Below are 12,877 nucleotides of genomic sequence, written 5' to 3'. Positions count from 1 at the left end.
ATTTTTGGGTGTCCAGATACCCCTGTCCTCTTTGTCCTGTGGACTTGCATTTGCCAGGCTGCCAAATGCCCTGCTGTAATGCAAATTCTTAGATCATTTGGTTTCCTCCCCCTGAGCTTTGCTTACTTTGAGTGCCCTTTAAATATGAATTAGCTATGAAAATAGGCCATTTGTTCATCTATCCAGTGCTATTTTTCTAGAAAAAGAGGCACTGGAACTCAGGATGAATGCCTCCCTTGTTCCCTTAGATTGGCAACGGAGCCCACCTGAGAGGGCCTGGAACTGAGTCCTGATGAATTTCGGCTGAAAAAAGCCTTGCATATATCTTGATATTTAGGTAGGCTCTGGAGCCACCCACTTTGGCCATGGCCTTTTCCTCTGCAGCCTGTTTTCCCCAAGCACTTTCCTTCAGGGGACTGGAGCCCTAGCAGAGGGCAGGCTGGCGAGGATCAGGAATGGGGGCTCTCCCCCAGCAAATGAGGATTAGTTGGGAAAGGAGCAGAGAATGGCAACTGGGAAAGGGAATTGTCCAGGGTGTCCCAGGGACTTGTGTTAGCCTCTGTTTCTGTTCCAAGTGCTGGAACACACTTATTCAGGGAGAACAAAACAGTGTCATTGCTCTCACTGGGTGACAGCTGTAACTCACTCCCTGAATTCAAAGAGAGTTGAAGAGGGTAAATGGAAGGTGATCCTGCCATCTCTTTTTGGAAATGCTGTTGGCATTGAAGCAAAGCCCGTAACATTAATTGCAAAGTATGCTAATTATGTACTTACATAGAAGGAAAATCAGCAGTGTCATGGCACTAAGGATGCAAATCTCAAGTATGATAAATCTTTCACCCGTTGGAGAATGGAAGAAGGTAACCATGCTCTGAAAACCAGATGCTTGAAGAAAGACAATTATGCTTTAACCATTGATAGCCAACATACCATTCCCAACCCAGGAAAAGGGGTTCCATATGCTGTGGCAGCCATCAGCCAGAGACAGTCACTTGCTCAGGGGGTGGGCACTTGGGAGGATAAGCAGGTGGAGGAAGCAAAGCGAGATGCCTTGCTGCTTGAGGGAACTTTTCTGACCAATGTCTGGGTCAGAAGACAGGAGCCTTTGATACTAAAGGACTTTCTGCTCCCCAAACAAATGACAAGATGCTCCCTCTGTACACATAATTCCACATACAGAAGCTGGGCTGGACTGGCCATTGGCTGATATTTCGATGCTGCTGATGGGGCAGCAGAGTAACTGAGGAGGTGCAGTGCAGCTTGTGTGGTCTACATATCTCTGCCCACCCCAGCACCTGCTACCTGAAACAACTGCCTCATTCTGCCTAATGGTGGAGACATTCCTGGCTGCACACAGTAAAGGAACACCACAGTCAGCAGCAAAAAGTGGGCTGAATCCTGGGGTTTCTATGGGGATTAGTGGATCTCTGGCACCCAAAGAGCTGTGTGGGCTTTTCTCTGCACTCCTCCCTAGCACAACCTGACTGGCTCCACTCCCTGCCTGTCTCTCCATCAACTTCCCTTTCCCATGCATTCCTCTACTTTTTGAGAGACCTCGTCCCATATGACTGTGCTGTATACAGACCATGAGTTTCTTTTGCTGCTGCATTACGCTTTCTGGACATTACATATCTTCTGGATGTTTCACGCCTTGCAGGCATTGGCTTCCCCATCCTCTCGGTTTTCTCTGTGAAACAACAAGCTATTATAACATGGAGGATAAGACTATGAACACATTGGTTGGATGGTGGGTGTTTAACCTTCCAAACTCAAAGTCTCTTGTCAAGCATTGAAGCTCACAGTATTTGCTTTTGTTGTCCTGCATTTCATCTCTCTTGGAAGATATTTACCTCTCCCAGAAGCAGAGCATCTCTGCAAATGTAGCAAACAGGAATCTGATACTTTGGAGCATATTTTCTTTTCTTCTGATTTGGCATTTATGCCAGAAGACAATTATTAGAGGCCTTACAACTTAACAGGCTCAATTCTATGCCACCAAAGGTTAAGGATCTGCTTTCAGACAGGAATGATCAAATTACTTTAATAGTGGCTGAATTTTTGAGTGCTGTCCGTGTAGAAAGACTGGGCCATTATAAAGAGATTTAGTGGTTCTTAATTGATCGGTGATATGGTAGTGTTATATTGTATTATTTATGCAAATTGATTTTCTCTGGAGTTAAAAATCTGACTGGGACAAACCTTGTTATGCTGAATTCGTATTTTGCACAATTTGTATATGGTGTTTGTTTGATAATGTGTGGTTTGCTATGCCTAATAAAGGATTGACTTTTATAAAGAATCACTTAATCTTTCTATTACAGGAACATAAAGTAGATGCACATCTACAAAGGTCAAGGATTTCCTTGGTACAAAGTTGATATGCACAACAACTTCAGGTCACAATTGGGTCTCCATGAGGCATTTCCAATATTACACTTTGGTGTCTATAAGTATCAGACAATTCTTTCCTATAAAGACATTTAAATCAATAAGGTGTTCCATATGGATTCCAAGGAATTTTTAAAAATGTTTTAGGTAATATAGCCCATTCTCATTTTGCTTTCTATTTCCTCTAAGCTCCTGGACATCTACTTTCTAGGACTTCAGGAAGCATTTGCAAACAACAGTTATGGGTTTGATCCATATGTTCACTCTATATTTATTTTACGGGGTAAATCAAATTTGGGGCAATCTTCTTTGGGGAAGAAATGGGTTGATTTGTACATCAGCTGATCAGATCAGATGGCGTATTCCTCCCGCCCCTGCTAATATTTCAGCTGAAATCTCAGTTACTGGTGTGTGCTAAAAAGAAATATCTTGCTTTGCAACATTTATTGGTGTTTATTTACAGGCTATCTGCTTATGTCAGGATTACTTACTGTGCCAAATTACCATGCCTAAAGGTCCACATGCCTTTCAATGTTGTGTTTGTCTGTTTTACAGCAGCAACTAGAGCTATTTTCATCAAGATACCAGCCCTCAGGCTGAAAGTGGCTTCCCCATAATACATTGCCAGATGTTCACCATTTCATAGATCGTGTAGGATCTATGAGGTCTTCAGATGTTCCTGGGTGCCAATTCCCTCCATCACAGGCATCATGGTCAATGGTTGGGGATGGCGGGAGTTGTAGACCAGTAACATCTGGAGGGCCACATGTTCCTAACCCATGATGGAAAGGTATATACATTTAATTATATAACTACCTCCTGATCATCAGAAAAGATGGAGTCCTAGATCTGGTCTCAGTTGGATGCATGTAAATCCAATTGAGTCTAGCAAGACTTTGGAGACCATGAGAAACCATTTGTAGTTTATAAAAGCTCCTTATCATTTAGCCTCTTAGTGACCTTTTGGTCTTGTAATGAGACCCTGCAATTATCATAGCTTGCAAGGAAAGTGTTACACCCCTCAGACCTCTTTCTGTTTGGATACCTTGATGTTGTCATGGAACAATCTTTTCCCTAATTTCTTCCTAAGGGTTTTTCATCCTTCCACTGGCTATGAACCACCTCCCTTGTGATGTCAGGCATTCCAGAACTCCTCCCATTTGGGCTATACCATTTCCTGATTGGCTGTTGATCATATCCAATCAGCATTCCACATAAAGCATAAATCCAGGGAAATGTTTATTTCAGATTTATTATACTACTTATTTTTTCAAAAGTTATTAGTTTTATTTTTTTATTTAGGCCGGGTACATACTTTACCTTCAAAGCATATCCCCCAGAAGAATCCTTACTCCTCAATATTCCAATAGTAATATTGGAAAGCTTTCTATCTCACCACTTATACCAGGAAATATGGCAAAGCGCATTAGTGTAAATCTTCATTTGCAAAGTTAAAGCACAAAGAAAAGGAACAGAAGCAGTGAAATTTCAATATGTTTGGTCTATATTTATTGAATGTATCATCATCAAAACATACATGCCACCAGTGCTATTTTTGCACACTCAAAGGGTACTGGAACCTACCATGAACACCTCCCTTGCTCTCTCACAATGGTGTCCACCTGAGAGGTGTCAGAACTGAGTTCCAGATGCAAAAAAGCCCTGCATGCAACTGACCTTCAACCAATGGCAACTCATCGAGAACTGTACTTGGATAGAAAGACAGATCTGCACAAACTCTGAATTGGACTCTGGTAAGCTTCATATGCTAGAAACCCCTCATAACTACGTACACTTGTTTCTTTTGTTGCTCATTATGTTTTTGTATGTTTATATGTCACTACCAATAAAAATATTGTTCAAAAATGATTTCTGTCATTCATAACCTGCCCTTCTGTATAAAGATACAAGAATCATATAACACTGGTCCTATCTCCAGTGGCTCCCAGTATATTTCTGAGCACAATTCAACATGTTGGTGCTGACCTTTAATCCTCTAAATGGCCTCAGCCCTGGATTCCCGAAGGAGCATCTGCACCCCCATAGCCCAGCCTGGAGGCCCAGCTCCAAGGGTCTTCTTCTGGCTCCCTCACTGTGAGAAGTGAGGTTGCAGCGAACCAGGCAGAGGGCCTTCTTGTGGAACACCCTTCCATCAGATGTCAAGGAGATTAAGAACTACACAACTTTTAGAAGACATCTGAAGGCAGCCCTGTATCGGGAAGTTTTTAATACCAGAAGCTGAGAGACCAGTAGATTCAGAGGCTGCTCAATTGTGGGAAGAGCTGGACATTTTTGAGATAGTAGCTAGGCAACCAAGAGGGAGGGAGCCTTTAGGAGATTCTTCAGTCGAGAGTGGTGGGGAAGTCCCTCCCTCCCCTAGAACTCGGATGACTGAAAGGGTCCAGGAACAACAGAAGGCTTGTTACTTCTTATTGGAAACTACCGGAGGGAGAGGGAAACTCCCTTGCCAGCCAGTGTACTTGACATCCCCTGAAACAGGCCTTGCATTCTCCAGTGTCCATTGTATGCTGAATCAAGTTAAATATACCACATACAAATCACCACTCAAATGAGAAAAACACACAGAAACAAAGCAGATGGAGAACCAAGAAAGAAAAAGAGAGAATTAAACCAGGCTCCCTCTGGCCTGTTACTAAAAGGCAACATGACCTTGGGAGAAAGATTACAGGACCAGTTCATTCTTGCTTAAACCAGCTTAACCCAAAACAGCACCTGCTCTCAGCAGAATGGAAACTTACTTGTCAGCAAAATGTTCCAGGTTGCACCAGCTAGAGAAGGCACCAACTTCTAGCTTGTGTCACACAGAGAAAATACCAGAACCTTCTACTTGAATCAATAGGTAAGAAATGTTCTGTACCTCAAAAATGCAAGCTATCACACTGTGAGCTTTGAGTGAAGCGTGTTATAGAAATTTAATAATAAGAAAACAAATAAAATGGCTACTAGGATCTAGGGGTCTAAGGAGACCACAAGCTTACCATGAGTTCAGAGTGTGATGCAGCAGGGGGACGGGGTACTAATGCTCTTCTAGGCTGCATCAACAGAAGTCTAGTGTCCCATTCAAGGGCAGTAATAGTACCACTCTACTTTGTCTAGGTCAGACCACACCTGGAGTGCTGTGTCCCATTTTGGGCACCGCAATTTAAGAAGGATGTTGACAAGCTGGAAGGCGTGCAGGAGAGGGCAACCAAGATGATCAAGGGGCTGGAAATCTGTCATGGAGGCTTCAGTTTGAGATTCCTGCATTGCAGAGGGTTGGACTAGATGACCCTCTGAGTCCCTTCCAACTCTACAATCCTATGATTCTATGAGTCTAACTATCAAATAAGTGGTAAAGCCACATGACAGGATGGAATCCCAACAGAAGTTCTGAAAGCCGGCTTCAGATCTTCCTTCATGAAACACCTCCATGACCTCCTCTCTCAGAGTTAGGAACAAGGATCCATGGCATAATAATAATAATAATAATAATAATAATAATAATAATAATAAATGTTATTTGTTTCCCGCTCTCCCCAGCCAAAGCCAGGCTCAGAGCGGCTAACATCATATAAATAAGACCATATGCATAATACAATATACAATATGCAAATAACATTCAACATTCATTAAAATAATATAGAATAATATTAAATGTCAGCATTTCAAAATTAAACAGAAATCCACTCAACAGTTACAATAAGTAATTTCTAAACTCCAATCAATAAAACAACAGCAAACCGCAGTGCACAACATAATACAATACAAAATGAGAAGCAGAGACTGGAGGGTGGGGCAAGGCAGGTGGAAGGAGGCCTTGCCTGATGAAGTCTCTCCCCTCACCTAAGAGGCATAAGGAACAAGTATCATACGTACCACCAAGATGATATCTTTTTGTCAATAAATGTCAGGAGTGGAAAACTCTCTCCTCTCCTGGTAGCATCAAAGACAAGAAGAAGAAGCAAGTATTTATTTATTTATTTATTTATTTATTTATTTAATTCAGTCATTTGGTTGCAAGACAAAGAATCCAGGTCTCCACGCAAAGGAGATGTTGCCTACTCTGAAGATCACCTCTTCCATTTCCAACAAAATCCTGAGTACCTACAGAAAATCCCGGGAATCACACACCTCTGCATTCTTTGCACCTGAATGCAGAGTGAGTGATGAGCCCTTGGAGAAGGAGAATCTCCCAAACTTTCCAGGGAGATCTCTGCAGTCTGCTCTCTCACTCCCCCCCTCCTCCACCACTACCTTCAGCTATAATTCAGCTCTGTCTTCTTCTCCTCTTGAAACTGCTGGAGACAAGGGGGTGAACCATCCCACTCTCCCTCTTCTGCGAGGGGCCAAACAGACTGAATGGACACTTCTGAGTCTTCCTGTTCAGTTCATTCCCCGACAATAAAGAATTAAAATATCAGTTCTCCTTGGTTGGGTATACAGGACAGATTGAAGCAACTACAACAACTTCCAGCCATCAATCATGCAAGATGTGGCAGGAGAGGTCCCCGGCTAGACTCCTGGGATGCTAGTCCTCAACACAGACCAAGCTATTATTCACACCTTGTAAAGGTATGATTCAGGACAGCAGAGTCTAATTGGTTACTTAACTCAGTTGACGGCCACTGTGCATTGGAGCCAACTTCAAGAGGTAGAGGCCCCAATAAAATATTTTAGGGGCCGCCATTGCCATTCAAATGATGTGTGTGCACTGTCTTGTGATCAATTATGCAGGGGGGGAGCTTACCTGCTCCACCCCTAATATTTCATTCAAGTTGGCACCCCTGCTACCATGAATGCCATGAAAGGAGCAGCACATGGGTGGAATGGAAATTGGGAACTCAATATGCATATAATATAATTTGTTTTTTTTTGTTGTTGTTTTTTAATGAGAGTTGGGAAATTTGTGGAATGGAATCTTTTCTGACCTTAGGGAAATGTATTAAGAATAAGTATAGATATATAGCCTTGGATGAGAGTTAAGATTGGGTAAAGTAAAAGCGTTTTTTTAAAAAAAATATGGTAAATTTAAGGATTCTGTTAGGAAAGAGAGAATGTGCAAGGATTTGCAGAATTAACAATTTGAATTAGAATACAAAAACGGGAGGTGTGAGGTCAAGGAAATAAGTTAAAGAAAGGAAAATATGTAAAGGTTGGATTTGTTTTTTCTTTTATCTTTTTTTAAAATGATTGCATTTTTTCTCTTGTCTTTTTTATTTTTCTTGTTTCTTTTTTATTTATTTATCTTTTTGTAACCTTTAAAATTTTGAATAAATATTATTTTAAAAAATGAAAGGAGCAACACATGCTGCCAGTGCTGTGCCCACACTGGTGTGGACTCCAGTCATACCCCTGGCCAAGTTCTGAAGAAATCAAAACAGTTCACTGTGTTTGTTTCCCAATGTTAGTTCTATATGAGAATAAGGGTGCCAGGATTTCCCAGTGATAAAGCCAAAATTGTATTTGTGATTAAGCCACTTCCGCCCTGCAGAGGAGGCGGGATTGTGGGCCTGACGGCCCCACCACGTGCATGGGACTGGAGCCCTGCGCCATTGGGGGAATCCCCTGCTGCAGATAAAGGACTTGGGACAATGGAAGACCGAAGCATTTAAGGGGTATATTCGTAAGACCTTATGACTGATCACATCATACCTGACCTGGGGTTTGTTGCATTCTTCTCCTTTCAGGAGACGCTGTGGCATGCTTTTGGATTATAAGCCACAGCATTGTCCCCTGGACTAGAAACCGTGCCATCAACTGTGGCCTGGAGAGCAGGCTGGATCTAGCCCCAAAAGTAAAAGTTTCCTGGATCTCACGGAGGGGGATGCGCTGGGCGGAATTTATGTGTGCTGTGAAAGTCAGAGCCACTTTGGAAGGTCCGCCAGATGCCCTGGTCATTCAGCTGGGATAAAATGATTTGGCCTATCGAAAAGGCGTGGACTTGGTGTGGAACATTTACAACAACTTCTATGATTTGATTGCCTCATTTCCAAATTTAACCCTAATTTGGTCATCACTGCTGGAGAGGCATGTATGGAAGGACTGTCGGTGCCCTGTTGCAATAAACAAAGCTAAAAAGATTTTGGAACATTTGGTGGCGCGTAGAGTGGCAGCACTGGGAGGGTTGGGTCATTGGATGGCATGCATCTTTCCAACGAGGGAAATGATGTTTGGTTGGGTGATATAACTTCTGGGATTAGGGATTGGTTGCAGGTCTGAGGTTATTGGCCGCGAGCTTCTGCTCGAGTGGCGGTTAGGCATTGGTATGGGTATTGTTTTGTAGATGGAAGAGGGGACAAAGCGCTATCACCTACCCCACATATTGAAGGGTAGTCCGGTTACGATATAGAAGCAATGCAGCTGCAAACTGGTAGCTTGAAAACAAGACATGATGGGAATGTTGGGACTGTCCGTGGGAAACAGAGGGACAGTCAGTTCACAGGGCGATGCACCGGAATTAGCTCAGAGTGTAATATGAACTCTTTCTCTTGTGTATGTACAGGAAGTACAGGAAGCTTTTGTCACTTGACTGCTGGAGTTTGAAGAGTACAGACATGTTTTCTGTAATGCTGCAAAGACAGAAATAAAGGCATGTAAATACATTTCTGTCTGTCTCCTTTCCCTGCCGGGGGAGCAGGAGGGAGGGGGTGTGTTCTTCCCACATCTGGGAAGAATCGCCTATCGAGAACTAGCCTGGATCTTGCTGGGGAATGCAGCCAGGGAGGTCAACAGGAGACCAAGCCGGGGAGAGTTGCCAGTTTCTCCCGATAAAGGCTTGATTTCTGACATCTGGTAGCAAGAGCCGAAGGTTTTGCTACATGCAGTAGCAAAAGAGGTCGATGGATCATATTCAGCCTCTGCAAGGAGATAAAAGAAGATATGGTAGCGAGCGTATGGAAGCTACAAGGATGGCTGAGCACCGGTGGAGGCGTTTTTGCTGATAAGCTACTAGCAACGGAACCCCTAAAGGTATGCTGATTGTTTGATGGCTGACCGAGTGAACGCAGATTGATTCTTCTCTGGTTCACATAAGCTGCTTTTGGATAAAAACAGCACTGAGAGAGAGCCACATTCTTCACATTCCTTAGGACTGATAAGCTCTGCTACTGCAGCCTGCCAAGTCCAGTTGCTAAGCAACAAGACGTGAGTACTTTTCAGCTACTTCCAAGCTAGTTAGCCTTGAAAATAAAGAGGAAAATTACAAGCCAACGCGAGAGTGAGGCTGGGACTGTGAGAGGCTGGAAAAACACTGGTGGTTTTGTCTGTTATCTCACTGCTCTTGGAGGGACTTTCCAAAGCAGCCTGTGTTTAGCTGCCAGGTGCAAGGCAGTAAACAACCAATAGTCTTTTGGGTTTTAGCAGCGTGTGACTGAGAGCTGAGGCTTGGATTCAAAATGGATGCCAAGAAGGGAGGAGGCTTACCTTACCCAGCTCCACTGACTAATGACAATTATTCCTGATGGTCTGTAAAGATGAAAGCCCTGCTTCAGAATCAGAGGACTTTTGGGGTGATTGATAATCCCATCCCTCCTGCACCAATGCCAGATTGGAATTCACAGAATATGAGAGCCAGGATGGCCATAATTCTGTGTGTCTCTGATGATCAACTCGTACATATTGGGAGTTTGGAATATGCGCGTGAGATTTGGGAAACGCTGCGTAAAGGTAAAGGTAAAGGTAAAGGTACCCCTGCCCGTACGGGCCAGTCTTGACAGACTCTGGGGTTGGTGTGCCCATCTCACTCAAGAGGCTGGGGGCCAGCACTGTCCGGAGACACTTCCGGGTCACGTGGCCAGCGTGACAAAGCTGCATCTGGCGAGCCAGCGCAGCACACGGAAACGCCGTTTACCTTCCCGCCAGTAAGCGGTCCCTATTTATCTACTTGCACCCGGGGGTGCTTTCGAACTGCTAGGTTGGCAGGCGCTGGGACCGAACAGCGGGAGCGCACCCCGCCGTGGGGATTCGAACTGCCGACCATTCGATCGGCAAGCCCTAGGCGCTGCTGGTGCTTCAGCGTTGCTTCATTTTGAAAAGCTGACCAATATGAGGCTAGCGCCTGATGGAGATGTGCAAGCGCATTTGACAGAGATGAAATTCTTACGCCAGCAGATGGCGCAACGCAATTTCCCTCTTCAGGAAATTCCTCTACCAGGGAAGATTCTGGAGCAGATCATTAAGCAAACAGTCTGTGAGCACCTAGAAAGGAATACTGTGATCACCAATAGTAAGCATGGATTTCTGAAAAATAAGTCATGTCAGACTAACCTGATCTCGTTTTTTGACAGAATTACAAGCCTGGTAGATGAAGGGAACGCAGTGGATGTAGCCTACCTTGATTTCAGCAAGGCATTTGACAAGGTGCCCCATGATATTCTTCTAAAGAAGCTGGTAAAATGCGGTCTTGACTATGCTACCACTCAGTGGATTTGTAACTGGCTGACTGACCGAACCCAATGTTGGTTTCTGCTCTCTTTCACTGTGCAGCGAAGTGCTTGTCACGAGACAGGTGTTTACATTCCACAGTCAGTTGCTGTTGGGTTTTCCCACGGGAAAGGGAGACTGGATGTGGCGTACACTGGTTTCCTGTTTTTCACTGTTCTTTGCAGTTCAGACGCTGCTTCTCTCTGTGCTTTAGAGGAGAGAGGATGCTTTCTCTGCTCCGGCAGAGGCAAGATGTTTTTCTGTAACCTACCAGCTTTGAAGTGTAAATAAAGCAATATAGAGTATGTGCACGTACTCCTCATCATTCCGCTGTGCACGGGACACTGCAATATCAACATAATGGTTATGGGCCCAGAAAACGCCCAGAAGTCGAATCGGAGTGCCGGCAAAGAATGCAGAGGAACAGAGGGACGGATCGGACGGTATCTGCTCTGCGCGTCAAGATGATTGATGAGGTATGTGCTACTGCTCCGGGCAGCCTGCCAGCTTCTAATTAATGGCTTTATGGCTGGACTTTGAACTTTTAAGGCCGTTTTGCCGGGCACAGGCAAAGGCTCAAAGGAACAAGCTCCTATGCTGGGGAAATCGAAAGTAACTTTTAAAAGTGCTTTTGGAATAAAGCAGCTGCAGAAAACAGTGACGCAGCTTGATTTAAGGCAGCAGAGAGAAAGCACTTTTGAACTTGCCTTTGGAATGAGGTTTGGGTTTTTAGGCTCACCTGCTTTCCAGTACCTGAAAAGAAAAGAGCAGCACTGATCAATCAAGATTGGATGTCTACTTCCTCCTGCGCTCCCCATGCCTTCTACCATTAAAAAGATGTTCAGCTCTTTCTCTCTTAACATCCACCCACAATTGGGATGGATTTTTCTCCCCAGATTTTAGAATTCTAACCATGTAAGGAAAACAACAACAACTGTGGGTCAAGACTGTCTCTTTTCTTTTCACATGAAGTGATTTCTCATAGAAAACTAGAAAAAAAGTGAAGGTGTCACATTTGGAAGGCTCAGAGGTACACACAAGAACTTTCAGTCAGTTTAGTTTGGGAAGTATCCAATGCAGTACTCCTGCTATTGCCAGGATTTCCATTTCTGCAACAGAACTGGCCCTCTCTCCTTTCCATATGCACCCACATCCTCCTCAGATCTGCTCTGGGCCGTTGTGGGTGTTGTGAGATCCTTACTCTCTTGTAGCAGAGTTAGCACAGTAGTGATTGTTCTGAGCATATTAAAACCATGTTAGATTTGCATCCGCCTTCATCCACCTCCTCTCACATCCATCACCCACCCCATGCATGAGTATAGCAATGACACTACACAGAAACAAAAATAGCTATGTCTACAAATGAATTACAAAATTAATTCTATAACCACAAAGCCATTATAGGGTTGATTGAAATGATAGATCTCTCACATATATATCTTATCTAAATCTAACATGCTGGTTCTAAGTTTACTTTAATCAATTATCCATAGCTGCCAAAGGTATCACCCTAGCCTCACTCTTATTGTCACTTGCATTCTCCAGTGTCCATTGTATACTGAATCAAGTCCCACTACACAGCACTAAAATTCTGTGATAAATGTATTCTATAACTCCCTCATTTTTAGCTCTCTGTGAATCTATTAAATCGATATTACTAGTAATGGTGTAGTAGGTGATTGGTTTTTTTTACTCCCATAAGATGTTTGGGTGAGATCTGTCCTTTGATCAAGTCTAAGATCACAAACAGCAGAGGTTCCCAATTGGTGGTCCACAGACCACCCACCCAGGGGCTCCATGGTGTCATTCACATAACAAAAACTGCCACGGAGATATCAAAATGTTCAAAGGTAGGGTGGCCCATGGTGTGGCTTTTGAAAAACAAGGGGTCTGCAGTACTTAGCTAACTGGGAACCACTGGCATACAGGGTTTAATTTCCCAGCTACTATTATACAATTATACAACGCCACGGCCAGTTTGTAAAGTTTACTCAATACCTCTGCCAAAAAGGATTCGTGGTTGGTATTGGGTGCATCAATGAAGATGAATGTCATTGGATTTTGTTCC

At 43.7% G+C, this 12,877-nt stretch overlaps 1 protein-coding gene across 1 annotated transcript in view; it reads right to left on the bottom strand.

Annotated features, from left to right (window-relative positions):
- LOC309350265 (uncharacterized protein) overlaps positions 1 to 12,877 on the bottom strand; it is a gene marked incomplete at its 5' end in the record, with an annotated part of 83,533 nt that overhangs the window by 31,148 nt on the left and 39,508 nt on the right. The window lies entirely within an intron of this gene.

This window comes from Podarcis erhardii, assembly GCF_964252035.2.
Source record: "Podarcis erhardii genome assembly, chromosome: 9".
In the NCBI taxonomy this organism is placed as follows: Eukaryota; Metazoa; Chordata; class Lepidosauria; order Squamata; family Lacertidae; genus Podarcis; species Podarcis erhardii.
Note: the sequence above shows the minus strand (reverse complement) of the source record. Positions and strands in the feature narration are given on the sequence as shown.